General features: G+C 39.7%; 1 protein-coding gene across 3 annotated transcripts in view; it reads left to right on the forward strand.

The window, feature by feature from the left end:
• The first annotated feature begins 481 nt into the window (after positions 1–481).
• The window catches only part of SIPA1L1 (signal induced proliferation associated 1 like 1), a 180901-nt gene continuing 166194 nt past the window's right edge, over positions 482–15188 (forward strand). For 2 of the 3 annotated variants that reach the window (XM_058161937.1, XM_058161939.1), the window contains exon 1: positions 489–611. The gene's annotated coding sequence lies outside the window, so the exon portion shown is untranslated. Of the gene's footprint in view, positions 612–15188 lie in introns of all 3 variants that reach the window. The other variant, XM_058161938.1, reaches the window with a different exon arrangement.

A 15188-nucleotide genomic window follows, 5' to 3' on the forward strand; every position in this document is an offset into this window, starting at 1 on the left:
CCTGTTAAGCTCTCAGACACAAAACTCCAGCTCTCAAGTCCATCAAATGGCATTGATAAAAAAAAAAAAAGGGGGGGGGGACAAGAATGTAATCTCCTAAGAAGCAGGGGGACTTAGATCTTTTTTTTTTTTTAAGCGGCGACTTGGACGCCCGCAGCGACTACGCCGAAGAACCGGGGTGGGGGGGGAACGCCACCCTCCCTTTCTTCCCTCTGTCCTCAACATCGCGGAGAGAGAACGCCTCGACCCTTTCCGAGCCGAGTGAGAGAGAGAGAGGATACAAAACGCAGACACAAAACGACCCCACGGGCCCCCTTTTTGCCTCGCAGCAGGCTTCGTCGTCCATCACTACGCTAGGCCGGCGTTTGGCAGTTACCATAGAAACGCCCGAGGCTCCTCCGCCTTCCCAGGTCTCTTGCCTCTCCGGCGCGGCGAGTGGCGGGAGCCCGAAACGGCACTCGCTCGACTTCTCGCGAGATTTGGAAAGGCGAGAAGCAGCCGGAGCAGGCAGGCTTGCTCGGTGAGCTCATCCCGGGGCGCTGAGGAAGGAGCGAGCTGCCGCAGCAGCTCCTGCACAGAAAGAAGAGAAGCGGCCGGAGCAACTTTGTTAGGTGAGTTTTAAACCGAAGGGAGGGAGGCGGCGGGAGAGCGGGCCGCCGGGGAAGTCCGAAAGCACGAGGGCGTCCCGCTCTCCTCACCCCACGTTTTTTTGCCCCAAACCTGCGTGGACCTTGAATGAGTCCGAACCTGACCGCGAAACATATCGATACGCTTCCAAACCCCACCACCCCGCCCGCGACCTCCCACCGGCGTTTAACCCCCCCCCCCCCAGTTTGCGGCGGGAGTTCCACAGCGGAAGAGACCTGATGGAAACGGTGTAGGGGGAAAAAAAAAACCCACACGCCCCTCTTTCCCCCAACTTCTCCGTCCAATGCTTTTCGCCTTCCCTTTCCGAGCTTGCAGCTAATTGACTCCGGAGACCTTGGAGTTATGCGTGCCGGCGCTCCCCCTTCTCTCCCCAGCCCACGTCCCCCCTGTTCTGCTGCTGCAGGATGCGTCGTCCCCAGCCATTCCCAAATTCATTAAAGTGGGAGGTCCTGCTTCTTTTATTTATTGGTCTTAGGAGAGAGGAAGAGCTCCTCCTCCTCCTCCTCTTCCAAATATTTTCTCTAAATGTGCCCAAGAATGAGCTTGCACGGAAAGTCGGAGAGCTTTGCGTGCAAACTGAGGATAGGCAAAGAAGAGCTTACTTGCTTTCCCTGCCTCTCCCCCCTCCACACACAATTTAAACAAGGGGTAAAAAAAAAAAGAAAGAACCTTCCGTACTGTATTCAGAACAAGATTTCCTTTTTCTTAGCTTGCTTTCGGTGGCTTTTGGGGATTCATCTCTTTAGGCGAAAACCGAGGACTCATATTTTCCCCAGACATATTGAGCAAGTTGATTTTTTTTTTCCTGCGGGCAAAGCTGAGAGGCTGCACTGAACGGGAAAAAAAAAAGAGGAGGCTAGCGCTAATAGAAGATTTGTATACACAGTAGGTCTTTTTCTGTGTTAAGAGAAACACGTATATAAGAAATGGGAGGCGATGCATGGAAGTACTTGTGTGTGTGTGTATTGTTCAAAATAATTGCCACTGAACTCAGGCTAAATTCCCTTAACTCGGGATTCAAATACACAATGCTCTCCATAAGAATGCTGCATCTGTATCCAGAGCCTCGATACTCTTTCATTTATATTTAAAAGTATTTCTTCATCCAACTCCTAAGGTGCAAGCAGTTTTGGTTCCCAGCTGTGCTTACTTTATTCCAAGCCAGTTTGGACACCATGATAATAATTAGCTAATTCAAAGGTGGTGCCGCTGGGGATATTATACATGTGCATAATGTGGGAAAGGGAGTGGAGTGAAGACTAAAACATAGTCTGGAAGTTCAGAGAAGTGACTATGGAAAACTGGATCTTGTAGGAAGCTGTTATTTATGTTTCAGTTAAAAAAGCAGTGATTATAAATGTAGATTTGCATTTTTCTGTTTTAAATGCTCTTATTTTTAGAAACAGACAGTATAATTATACTTTTAATTGCATCTGTAGCCATTGAAGAATTGGGAGTTGCAATTATTAATATATTTGCACTTTTTCAAAAGTCAAAAGATTTACAATAGAAAAAGTCTAATATTGACTGACGTCACTCATTTTTGTTAAGCATTTCAGCAATTTTGTTCATTTTGCAAAGAATTTTGTTTTAAAATCTGCAGTGATTTTAAATCAGCTGTGCCTAATCTGTTTTAACTGCATTTTTGGTTTTGGTGATAATTGGATTTTAGTCTTTGTAATACTTGATTTGCTTTTGGATAAATAGATTGAGTTTTGTTAGATTATGTATGGTTGCCTAGATCTATATGAAGATTGGTATGTTCTCAGATTGGTTTTTCCATGACAAAATAGTAACTTAGACCTTACTTATTCAGTATTCGAGTTGTATATGAGGCATGTGTTCATCTCTGTATGTGTAAATTTTAAATAAGTTTCATAAAATAATTTTTTTCTTTTTAGCTTTTTAAATTATGCAGTATATGTGTATAATTTTACTTGGAAATAGAAATCAGTGTTATGGTTTTGGTTTATAAAGTTCCCTATAAGCAAAATGTGTATTTAGTACTTTTTATTGCTGAAGTATTTTAACTTTTTCATAAGCTAGGCTGTCAATTTCAGAACTCAACCTTGAACAAATAAATAAAATAACTTTGGCTCAATAGAATGATAATCCAACAGAAAGTTCATGTGTCTATTTCTATTTGAAAAGTTCACTTTTCACTTTGCATACTAATTATCAGAGATTATCATCTTGGGGAATGTTAGAGTATAGTCATTAATATACACTGGATTAATTGGTAGGTAAAAAAAATTCCAAAGTTGCAATTGCTGGAATTTATAGTGTCTTTTACACTAAGCTAAACTTATAAAAATATAAATTTCATATATTTTTACTCATCTATTGAATTATATTATTGAAATAATTTTCAAAACTTGCAAGCAGGTATAGCTCTTACCAATTTCATTTTATCTGCTAGCAAGAAAATGGCCTAAGTAGGATTCTGCACATAATATTTCCTCTGACAGAATTGGAGATACCTAATTTCTGCCAATTCCCTGTTTTGAAGTGTCACCTCACACACTAATCCAGAGAGTTCTCCAAAGGCTCTGTATTAAATCTGCTTGAGGAAAGTTAAAGACCTGTGAGGGAACAAGGGACTTGATGAAATTGCCACCAGCAGGAATGCTGCTGACTCAGAAGTATTGTCTGGACTGAAGAGTTGCTCTGTTCACAGGAATCAAATGAGAGATCCAATCCAAGGCGTTTTATCTTAATCATCTAAACACTTGGATTTATTCCAGTTTAATTAAACAGTATTTTTTGATTTATTTAAGCAAATTTGGTAGAGAATAGTAATTTTGGTTTCATGTAAATTAGTGAGATTAGTATAGTGTTTGATAGAAAACATTCAGCTTTATTCATAGAAATTTAAGATAAAATGATTGTTTACTGGCAGATGTAGATTGGATTTAAAAGCTAGAATAAATCAAAACAGCTTGTGGCGTATTTCATTTTCTTGCCTGAACACATAGCTCCTCATATATAGATGTACTTCTGCTAAAATAACTTTTACATTGGTGTCGTCCAAATACGTTGGACTGAAGGTTCTGTGATCCACAACAAGCAAACTAAATACTTTTCCTACGCTGGTTTATTTATTTGGTTTGTATGGTTGCTGATTCACCAATGACTCAGTCCCAGTTAGTGTAGCCATTGATCATGTATGATGGGAACAGTAATGTAGCAAAGTGGTGTCCATAAGTTTTCTTTACACTGAGGGAATGTTGCTTGTTCAAGAGTTAAAGAACAAAGAACACAGTTTATTTTAAATGAATTAAAGTCTGGGAACTTAAACACAAATGAAACATTTTATAGATCTGTTTCTGATATTATCACATATTTCTGTTGATCGATTTAGTGTGTATGCATACCACGCACACACACCTTTTAAATAAATAATTTTTTGATAATTTGTCATTCTAAATGAATCATGTTTTAGGTTTTATCCAATGAGATTTCCCTTTTTTGTATTTAATGTTTGTGTAAGTTCAGCTTTCAGACTTTCCTTTTGTGTTATATGTGAAAGACAAATTAGAAAACTAGAATTATTTACATCAGAAGTTGACAAAGTGTAGTCTGGGGACATGTGAGAGGCCCTTCAGGGGCCCACAAAGTCAAATAAATACATACTTTAAAATTTCTCAGTTTTAATAACCCACGTAACCTAAAGCACTTTGGGGTCCTCAATCATTTTTAAGAATGTGACGGAATCCTGAGACCAAAATGTTTGAGAAGAACTATTTAGATAATCTGTAAGAGCTGGAAGAGGCAGAGCTTGTTGATTCTGCCTCAAATTACTTTTCTGTTCATCTTCATTTATAGTTCTGCAATATTTCTTCTCTGTGAAAGAAAGAGACACATATCTGTAGTTCAGTCTTTGCATAAGGGTTTGCTGCTTAATATTCACTGCTTACAGGGTATTCAGGATTTCCCACTGAGATGTAGACATAAAAAAGTCTGTGTTATTTAAAATGTAAATCATAAAGGGTGGTTTCCTAATAACTGTTTGTTTACTGTATTTATTGTGAACTTCTAAGTGGCTTACTGAAATAGCATACATAACTTTAAAGCAGTCATCAAATTATCAAAATTAACAACTATATCTAATAATAAATATGTTCCATATAATACTGTATGGTCATAACAATCACGATGTCTTGTATCAGCAAAGCAACTACATTTGTTCCAAGCTCAGGACTGTTTCTCGTTCTTGCCTTGGGTCACAAATGCATGGGCTGGAAAAACCATGTTTTCAGATGTTTCCTAAATATTAAAAGTGAGGATTCAGTCCTTACATCTGGTAGGAAGGTATAGAAGAGCTAAGATGCTGCATAGAATGCACCCCTCCAATTCCTCCTGCTTTCACTTCATGATGAAGTGCAACAACACTTGTAAGTGTAACAAGCACTCTTAGCAAGCACTCTCTGCAGACTTAGTTGGAGGTAGTCAGGCCCCAAGCCTTACAGGACTTCAAAATTGAACACTAGTGCTTTATTGGGACATAACATCTCTAAAACAGTCTGTAATTAAAGTTGAGGTCTTTGTGAGCAGAATGGGGGAGGTTTGTGGATTAAAAATTTTCCATGTTTGTACAGTAAATAGGAAAGTCATACTGTAAGTACGATTGCATATAATTTGTAATGTTTTACCTGTACCGAATTATGTATAAGCTGCTGTGAATAAAATGAAATCCCTATTTTAAATAGCCTTTCTCTGGTTTTGTCCATTAACTTGCTTATTCAACCCAAGTGGTTGTCTTTTTCTATATAAGTTCATCCTTTAGTTTAAAATAAACTTGAATAGGGTGATCTATTGTCCTATTCTAGTTTTGAATTATTTTTAAGATTAACTTTATATTAAATAACATACCGGGTGGGGAGGAGGGATATGTGCCAGATTGTTCTGAGTTCTGTGTTTCCAGGGTGACGTGACTCAGTAGTTTTGCTTCTAAATGTGCTCTGTTAATTGATGTAGCATTCTCTGGTTTATATTCCTATGAGTTTCTAAGTAAATATCACAATAGTTATTAATTATTTAAATATTTTAATATTGAATCAGTTACTGCATTAATAATCAAGTAATGGTACAATAGTGGGTATGAGAATTATTAAGTTGCTCTGTAGTAATTTTACTGTTGCATTTGGTTTCAGGTTTCTTCTGCTGCATTGTGAAATAACTTCCTATGCTGGTGCTACTCAGAGGTTCACAATAACCCATTCAGCAGCATGAATTATGTTAATAATGATGAAACCTGCAGACAGTTTATGTAACATTGATGCTTTTCATAGATTTTACCTAGGCAGAATGCTCTCCCTTATTTAGTGAATGGATGAATGGAATGCTTGTGTCTGGTAAAATATTTACTTCAGTTTATTTATTTTAAATTATTTCTATGCAGAGTTCACAGGTAAGTTGAAAATACTCAAAAAGTACATTTAAAAAGAAACTTAAAACAAATTTCAAAATAATAATAGCAGACTGATATATTAGTTTAAAAGTTGTGTGGCAGCATAACAACTAAGATTTGAATTCAATACAAATTAAATTGGAAATATAAATCATCCTCAACTTATGACCATAATGGAGCCTGGAATTTCCATCATAGGTCATAAGGTCATAAGTTGGGACACCCATGTGACTGGATTTATTTTTTATGACAGCTATTAAGCAAATGCTGCAGTCATTAAGTGAACAAGGTTGTTGTTAAGCAAATGTTGCGGTTAAGTGAAATCCATGTATTCCTATGGGCACTGTTTGTGGGAAACTGGCCAAAAAGGATGGATACTAGTAAAAAGCTTTGTAAATCATGAATATGTGACTGCAGAATGGTACAACAGTTCATAAAGGTGAGACAATTACCGAGTGTTCAAAATGCGATAGTTGTGACTCTCTCTATGTGTATGTTAGTGCACATGCATACATGCAAGCAGCCCTTGGAACTTTGGAACCAGGTTATAAGTAGTTTTGGGGAGGTCTTGAACAGTCACTAAGTGACTCATTGTTAAATGAGAACTAACCATACAAATATCCTTTTCCTGATGTAAAAGAATATCAGTTTTGGCATCTTTGAACAACTGACAATACTGACATTAAATAAAAATTATAAAATACTAATGGAATGCAAGCTCTTGCTTTCCGCAGAGTGACCTTCACTCCATGTTTTTTTAAATTCATTCAAACTAAATATGTGCAAGCATATGAAAATTATATATCTCTAAAGACATGCAACTTCTTTCTATATATTGTGTTTCTCCCTGTTTTTTAATTGAAAGCTGGTAATAGGACTCTAATCAACTATTTCTATCTCTGCCTTATTCCTTTCTAGATTTATGGCATAGAGTACGTTTAGCTGACTAATGCATTTATCCTTGGAAGTGAGGTGTGTGTTACATCCATTTGTCATGTGTAAACTGATGTGTAGACTTCCTTGCCAAAGGGCATAGTGTTATGCTGTAGCAAGAGTTATAGGATATTACCAAAACTGAAATGATTCTGTTCTCTAGAAAATGTTGCAACAAAATTCATTGCATTGCTTCAAGAACTATAAAATCGTAGCTGCAGAATGGCACAAAACTGCTCATACATATAATGTATTCTAAAAATTCAAGTTTTTGAATATTATGTGAAAAGCTTTTCCTTTTCATGTTATGCTATATAATCTTCCTGGTATACTATGCTGGCTGAAAAAAAACACTGCGTATGAGAGCATATCTTACATTTTGATTCAAAGATCTGCATTGTATCAGAGATATTCCTTCTTTTGCTTAATTCTTAATTCATTTAATTAGCTTAAGTGTCTAGTTTTGAATGCTTATTTTTAAATGTTAGATTTTTTATTTCTCTTGGAAGCTCATAAAGATTATCCTGCTTAAATGATTAAATAAAAATACTTAAAATTAACTCAATTTTGATGGTATAGCTATATGTTTTGAAATACTATTACTATTGTCGTATTGGCTAATTAGTGCTTAATGAGACTCGTTTTAAATACCTAGGTTAATTCATTCAGTCCAGTTTGCCTATAAATCTCTTCCTGATTACTTGTTTTTGATAAATGACAAGCAGATTTATTGGGTGCTATTTCTTCAATGTATCGTAATTCAAATTCAAAAGAAAGCTTAGAGACCATCCTATACTCCTATCTGATTTCCCCCCTTCTTTTCCAAAATATATTTTTGGTATACTGTGATATCTATAACCTTTTGGGTTCACACATGTGCAGTAAAGATTTGGTAATAGTCTACTTCTATTTTTTTAGTTATAAACTTCAGCCAATCCAGAATATTTTGGTGCCCACAATTTTGAATGTACACAGTATGCCAGGGTACTTTCACTGTTACATGAGCTGCTCTGGACCTTAGAATTTGGGTTCAATTCAAAGTATTAGTTGTCATCTTTGAAGCCCTGTATGTCACAGGGCCAGGTTTCTTGTGGGACTGCTTTTCTCTTGTGGTTTCTGACCGTCTTATCATACCTGGGATGATGAGCATGTTCTGGGATCCCTTCTGTGAAACCTTGTTAACTATTGGGATCCAGGAGACATATTGTCTTTGTCAATCTGTTGGATTAATGCACTCATGTTTTAAAATATATATTGGACAATATGCTATATTCATGGTGTCCTCTGAATTGTATGCTCTGTTAGAGTGTTTTTTGTTAAATTAATTGTCACCCTAATTGTAACAAAATGTTATTAACAGTTAATCCCATTGCAGGATTTATTTATTTATTTATTTATTTATTTATTTATTTATTTATTTATTTATTTATTTATTTATTTATTTATTTATTTATTTATTTATTATATTTGTATACCGCCCTTCTCCTGAAGGACTCAGGGCGGTTCACAGCCAAGGTAATTTAGCATAAATTACCAACAGCATTCTACATCAAAATGACTAATGTCAATTTATGATGTCGCATAGAAAGGTATAGTTTTCAGAGTTTCCATAAAGAGTAACAGCAATTTCACATTTGATTGAGATGATGAATCTCAACCATCTCTCACCCAATCATGAGAACCGTGTACCTGATCTTGTAGGCAAATACTAAAAGACCATGTTATTTGTTGATTCCAAAGGAAAAGAACTCATTCCATAACGAGTAAAGAGAGGGAGGCTTCTAGATTTTGTTTTTAAAAGCTTTTTGTCAAGAAGAAACAGGAACTGCTATTTCTTCTTTTGCAGTTGATAGGTTTTATTGCAGGTTATGGAGGAAAGGGCTGATTTTCTTTTACTGATAACATGAGTGTTAAATAGATAGGGAAGAAGTTCTTCTCTCGTGAGTCTACTCACTTGCCTGCATGAAATTTCACATGTTGTTGGGTTTTTTTTTTGTAAGCCCATGGTAATCACATAAGTTGTAATATACAAAATTATAATGACCCAGGATATAAATGTTTGCTCCAGATTTCAGCATTTATTATGGTCTTATAAGAGGCTAATGACTTTCGGCAGTCATTAGGTTTGATTGAATTCTTTAATTAAGCTTAGTCTTTTTAGGAATTCTAAATTTGTTTTGAATTAATGAATTAAAAAAGAAATAACAAAAAAATGGAACCATAACTTTCTCTTTTTGATATATTGATTTATGTGTAATGGTACAGAAAATCAACAATGAATGAATAAACTTGAATTTCAGTATACAGAAGTTGGCTGCTTCTTGGGTTTTTGAGGAGCTGTGGGTGATAAAGAAGAAATAGTCTATGATACAAATATATAAGTTTTATTATGGCAACTTATTATGCTGGCAAGCAGAAACTCATTAAAACATATTATTTGCACCTATTTAATGGCAGTGAGAGCTTGAAAATATGCTTGCTAATCTTAACATTTCCCCAATTAATTAATGGGTTATTACTATCTATTGTATTACCATGTTTCACCGAAAATAAGAGCCTGTCTTATATTTTTTTGAACCCTGAAATAAAGGCGTGGCCTTATTATCAGGGGGTCTTATTATTTTGGGGGTGCAGGAGGCAGCGAGCGCCACCTCAACGAGCGCCAACACAGATGCTCGTCAGCTGTTCGCTGGGGCAACCAAAGGTGGGAATCTCCCCGGCATTCTTGGCACTTGCCCGCCTCCCTCCCTCCCTCCCTCCCTCCCTCCCTCCCTCCCATCCATCCATCCATCCATCCATCCCCCTTGCGGGTTACGGACGAGGCCGCGGCTTGTGTTTGGCTGTTGGGAAGCCGCGGCTGGGTTTCTCTCCCCGTTTTGGACATCTGGCGTTCCCGGACTATTTCGGGGCTGTTCCAGCTCTCCCTGGTTTTCCCAGGTCTTCCTCCGGATTCGGTGGATGGGCCTGGGGTGAAGGGCTGTGAAGGGTCCCCCTGGTGGCCCCTGCTGGAGGTGTCCTGGCCTAGCTCGGGACCAGGAAGTTACATTGTCATCTGTAACATGGGTCATCAGCATTTTTCATCTTGCACTTTATATGGCTGGCTTGAGACTTTTAGGTCATGGCCATTTTTGGAACTTTCCGGGAAGATGATTGGAGACCGACTGGTGTATCGGGGCCCTATTTTGAAACATCTACTTTGGAAACATCTATTTTGGAAATATCTGTGACGCCGCTGACGGGGGAGAGAAGTACCACCTCTTCTAGGTTATGGATTTCAGGACTGAGCTTTGTGCAGAGTAGCAATAATTTTACCATCAGACTACTTCTGCCTATCATATCATCTTGTACCAGCTTTAAGCCAGCCACCATCTTAAGACATATTGGAAGATGGGTATCCATTTGGACTTGGCATTACATCTTGCCATCCCAGACATTACTACCTCTCGTCGTCTTCTTTCTCCTGTTTATGCTTTTAATTTATTTATATGCGATACTCTGCTTTAGAACTCTTGCGCCTGCGAGGTGCCCCGCCTCGCAGGAATGGCCCGCTTCATTATCAAGGGCCGGCCTCAATGACGGGTCTTGGGATCCACAGAGGTGGCATGCGAAGAAAAAGAGCCTTTGGGGTTTTTTAGATAGGGCTTTTTTAAGGGGTGGGAGGGTTAGGGCGGGCATTGGGGGTAGCCCGTCGGGTGGGGAGCCAGTCCTTGCACGCGCTCGTGACGGTCCTTTAATGGGTTCGGAGGTTAGGGGGGGAGATTGCGTTCCTGTTGGTGAGGGTGGTCTTATTTGCACGGTAAGTGGGAGGGGCATATATGGCGGAAGGGGGGGATCATATCATTCTGGGGGAGCGCGCGTTCGATGTTTGCAGGCAATCGCGCGCCCCGATCCCCCGTCCTTTTCCCGTTACCCGGATGGTCAAGACCCTCAGAGCCTGGGCCTTCGGCTCATGTTATGCAACGCACGGTCCGTAGTTAATAAGGCCCCCCTAATACACGATCTTATTCAGGGGGGCGCTGCGGACCTTATAGGCGTTACGGAAACCTGGTTGGGCACGGAAGGGGGTGTGCCCCTTGTTGAGATGTGCCCGCCGGGTTTCTGTGCATTCCATCAGCCGAGGGCTCAGGGTAGGGGTGGGGGGGTGGCGGTTGTGATTAGAGAGCCTAGAGCCGAGGAGACCACTGTACCTCAGATTGCGGGTGCGAATCCCTCTTTGTGAGATGGGGTCATAGGTGTCAGATGGGCTTGCTGGTCGTACCTGGCTCCTTGCTGCGTGACAGCTGCCCTGCCCGAGCTCCTGGAGGTGCTTGCTGGGGTGGCAGTTGAGACCCCAGACTTTTAGTCATGGGGACTTTAACTGCCATCTTCCGGCTCGTCATCGACAGCAGCTCGGGAGTTCACGGCTTCCATGACGGCCTTGGACCTGACCCAAGTAGTTGATGGCCCTACTCACATTGGGGTGGCACTCTGGACCTGATTTTGTCTCTGGTCAGTGGTTGAGAGATCTGGACTTGAAGGAAATAGTCATTGAACCTTTGTCATGGTCAGATCACTCTCTCCTTCGCCTGGACTTTCTGACCGCCATTCAACACCGCAGGGGAGGCGGAGCCGATCGTTGGTTCCGTCCCAGGCGCCTGATGGACCCGGAGAGGTTCGGACGGAGCTTGGGCCACTTCCTGAGGTCTGGCTCACGGCTCGGTTGAGGAACTTGTTGCGGCCTGGGAGCGGGCGCGGCGGGGCCTTAGACCGTGTCGTGCCTTTGCGGCCTCTGACCCGGCGCGGGTCCCAACCGGCTCCTTGGTTCTCCGAGGAGCTGAACAGTCACTAAGTGACTCATTGTTAAATGAGAACTAACTATACAAATATCCTTGCCTGATGTAAAAGAATATCAGTTTTGGCATCTTTGAACAACTGACAATACTGACATTAAATAAAATTATAAAAATAAAAGTCCCTGGGGTTGGATGCTTTGTGGAAGTAAGGATCAGTAGAATCTTCCTGATAAAGTAACTCTCTAAAAGGTTTGTCATAGAGTGGTTGCCTCATATAGCTCACCAAATGAGGCATTTCTTCTATGCCTTCTTCCTTCACCTGTAATATGTCATATTGTGGTTGAAGGATTCCAGATCACAGTAGCCATATAGGTGCTGTTGTACAGATGGAGATGGTCCTCATCTCTCGGATCCCCCCCCATGGGTGACTACAACATTTTAATGCTATTAAAAGCTTTACTAATTTATGCTAAGTATCAGCCCCTCCAGAACAAATGGTTTGTGGAAGTAAGGATCAGTAGAATCTTCCTGATAAAGTAACTCTCTAAAAGGTTTGTCATAGAGTGGTTGCCTCATATAGCTCACCAAATGAGGCATTTCTTCTATGCCTTCTTCCTTCACCTGTAATATGTCATATTGTGGTTGAAGGATTCCAGATCACAGTAGCCATATAGGTGCTGTTGTACAGATGGAGATGGTCCTCATCTCTCGGATCCCCCCCCATGGGTGACTACAACATTTTAATGCTATTAAAAGCTTTACTAATTTATGCTAAGTATCAGCCCCTCCAGAACAAATGGTTTGTGGAAGTTATGATGAAGTGATAATGGGGGTCTGTTGTCACTCTTGGAGGACTGCAGAGGTAGCAATGTCTCACAGGGTTTAATATGGTGGACTGGATTCAGTGCTGGTGGAGTTTCATCCCCACTTCATCTGGGGATGCCCATAACTGCAAGACAAACGTTTGCCACTTGCACAGATCCTGCTTTCCAGTTAATAGTCTAACAGGAGATTATTGTAAGGCTGGCAAGGGTTCTGGCTGGAGATGGAAGAGATTGGGATCTTGGCACTCTTAAAGGGGGCAGAGCGCAGGAGGGTCCTGTGAAGGTTTTGTTGCTTCAATGGGTCTGATCAGCAAAGACAGAAGCTGTGTCAGCATTGGTGTCCTGACTAGCGGGAACCAAGCTGCCTGCCTGATTGGTGAGAATGGGGAAATGGGGCCTCTGACCTTAACTGATGATTTCCACTGAAAGCTAATGTTTGCTAATAAACAAGTATTTTCTGTTTTGCCTTTTCTCTATCCTGGCTTATTCATGTTAGCCAAGAGTGAGTAGAGGTGGGTCAAAATAGTGTTGAAAATATTGCTGCATGTATACCTTAAGAAAGGTGTTTATTTGGTCAACGATCAATAACATTTGACAAAATATAATACAAACAAAATCAAATAAAAATACTAGCATAATAAAGATAAAATAATAACTAAAACTCCTTCAGGGTTGAAAAAGCAATATTTTGGTACTTAGAATCACCTCTTTCTTAATTTGTGACAAAATCACCTCTTTCCTAATTTTAAAATTTTAAAATTCTGGTCTTTTCTAAGAGAGCTGCTCAATAATCCTAAGGACTAAAAGGGAGCAAATTGGAGAAGGTTACTGCATTTAAATACCTAGGTTAATTCATTCATTGAAATTTGAATAGCTGCCTGCCTCAAAAAAGTGACTCGGTAGTGTACCCCAGTGCGATAAAACAGCACCTATATAAAACAACCAAAGTAAAAAATATATAAAAATCCACATTAAAAGACCAATATTATAAAAATAAAAGTCCCTGGGGTTGGATGCTTTGTGGAAGTAAGGATCAGTAGAATCTTCCTGATAAAGTAACTCTCTAAAAGGTTTGTCATAGAGTGGTTGCCTCATATAGCTCACCAAATGAGGCATTTCTTCTATGCCTTCTTCCTTCACCTGTAATATGTCATATTGTGGTTGAAGGATTCCAGATCACAGTAGCCATATAGGTGCTGTTGTACAGATGGAGATGGTCCTCATCTCTCGGATCCCCCCCCATGGGTGACTACAACATTTTAATGCTATTAAAAGCTTTACTAATTTATGCTAAGTATCAGCCCCTCCAGAACAAATGGTTTGTGGAAGTTATGATGAAGTGATAATGGGGGTCTGTTGTCACTCTTGGAGGACTGCAGAGGTAGCAATGTCTCACAGGGTTTAATATGGTGGACTGGATTCAGTGCTGGTGGAGTTTCATCCCCACTTCATCTGGGGATGCCCATAACTGCAAGACAAACGTTTGCCACTTGCACAGATCCTGCTTTCCAGTTAATAGTCTAACAGGAGATTATTGTAAGGCTGGCAAGGGTTCTGGCTGGAGATGGAAGAGATTGGGACCTTGGCACTCTTAAAGGGGGCAGAGCGCAGGAGGGGTCCTGTGAAGGTTTTTGTTGCTTCAATGGGTCTGATTAGCAAAGACAGAAGCTGTGTCAGCATTGGTGTCCTGACTAGCGGGAACCAAGCTGCCTGCCTGATTGGTGAGAATGGGGAAATGGGGCCTCTGACCTTAACTGATGATTTCCACTGAAAGCTAATGTTTGCTAATAAACAAGTATTTTCTGTTTTGCCTTTTCTCTATCCTGGCTTATTCATGTTAGCCAAGAGTGAGTAGAGGTGGGTCAAAATAGTGTTGAAAATATTGCTGCATGTATACCTTAAGAAAGGTGTTTATTTGGTCAACGATCAATAACATTTGACAAAATAAAATACAAACAAAATCAAATAAAAATACTAGCATAATAAAGATAAAATAATAACTAAAACTCCTTCAGGGTTGAAAAAGCAATATTTTGGTACTTAGAATCACCTCTTTCTTAATTTGTGACAAAATCACCTCTTTCCTAATTTTAAAATTTTAAAATTCTGGTCTTTTCTAAGAGAGCTGCTCAATAATCCTAAGGACTAAAAGGGAGCAAATTGGAGAAGGTTACTGCATTTAAATACCTTGGGATAGTTTTCAATTCTAAAGGCACCTGGAATGCACACCAGAAATATATAGTGCAGCTAGTTCTGAGGTCCATTAGTGCTCTTAAGCAGTTCTTTTACACAAGAGGAAGCTAATTAATCCCTGCAGCATTAAAACTTTTTTGAGGCCAAACCACTGGCCCAAATCATTTATGGTGCACGAATAGGAATTTATGCAAAGGAGGATGCAAACAGTGCAAACAATTTTTTTGAGATCAATCCTTGCTCCACCCAGTGCAAAGCAAACACTCAGTTAAGTCTGGAGTCAGGAATACGTGCAATCCTGGTAAGGGCCTGGAAGAAGAATTAATTATTGTCACCCTAATTGTAACAAAATGTTATTAACAGTTAATCCCATTGCAGGATTTATTTATTTATTTATTTATTTATTTA

Source organism: Ahaetulla prasina, chromosome 1 (genome assembly GCF_028640845.1).
Source record: "Ahaetulla prasina isolate Xishuangbanna chromosome 1, ASM2864084v1, whole genome shotgun sequence".
NCBI lineage: Eukaryota > Metazoa > Chordata > Lepidosauria > Squamata > Colubridae > Ahaetulla > Ahaetulla prasina.